Genomic DNA, 956 nt, shown 5'->3' with positions numbered 1-956 from the left:
ACCCCATTCCCCCTCGATCCGTCTCCCCCTCTGGTTCTTTACACTGTTCCCCCTCCATCTGTCACCCCCTCTGTTTCTTTGTCCCACCCAGCAGGGGGAGCCACTATTCCCTGGGAGGCGCACTCCCTGCTGTCCTCGGTGATCAACTGAGGCCTCAGGCCTTTCGTAGACCTCAGGCTGAGTTTGGTTTATCCATCAACGACCATGTTCGGCACCCTCACACAAAACTCAAAAGGGGGCAGACAACATCGCTCTGATTCAACCTATCAGCTCTGCCAACGCCCACCCCGCTATCCCGGGTCAAGAGATCTCATTCTCCAACCCCATTTCACCAGGCCGTTTACAGCAGAAAGGGAGGCAGCTCAGCTTAACTTGTTGGCGGTATCTCTCGTTGGGAGTGTCTGCCCATACTCCCCAGGACCACAGCCCTTCACCCTTCCCCCAACTCTTTGACTAGGCTATATGCAGCATTCAGAGAGGGGCTGAATGGCCTCCTGTTCCTGTGTGTAACAGGCTCGAGGAGGAAGAGGGGCCGAATGGCCTCCTGTTCCTGTGGAAGAGGCTCGAGGTGGAGGGGGTGCAGAATGGCCTCCTGTTCCTGTGTAACAGGCTCGAGGAGGGGAGGGGGGGCAGAATGGCCTCCTGTTCCTGTGTAACGGGCTCGAGGAAGAAGAAGGGCTGAATGGCCTCCTGTTCCTGTGTAATAGGCTCGAGGCTGGGGGGGATGTGAGGGTAAATGACAGGATGATTACCAATGCTCACTGGTTTAGCATCTGTTCAACTGCTTGCCTCAGCTGAATTTGGCTGGTTTAATTCTCTCTAGAAATAATTTATCTGCATTAATCTTTTCAATTGTAAACATCAACTACACGCAGATGCAGTGTAACCTTCCCGACAGTTAATCCCACCGCCCCGCTCCCTCCCCACAGCCCTGTATCGCTCCCCAAACTAATCCC

Source organism: Rhincodon typus, unplaced genomic scaffold (genome assembly GCF_021869965.1).
Source record: "Rhincodon typus isolate 14 unplaced genomic scaffold, sRhiTyp1.1 hic_rhity00003804, whole genome shotgun sequence".
NCBI classification, from domain to species: domain Eukaryota; kingdom Metazoa; phylum Chordata; class Chondrichthyes; order Orectolobiformes; family Rhincodontidae; genus Rhincodon; species Rhincodon typus.
This window is presented reverse-complemented; position numbering follows the sequence as displayed.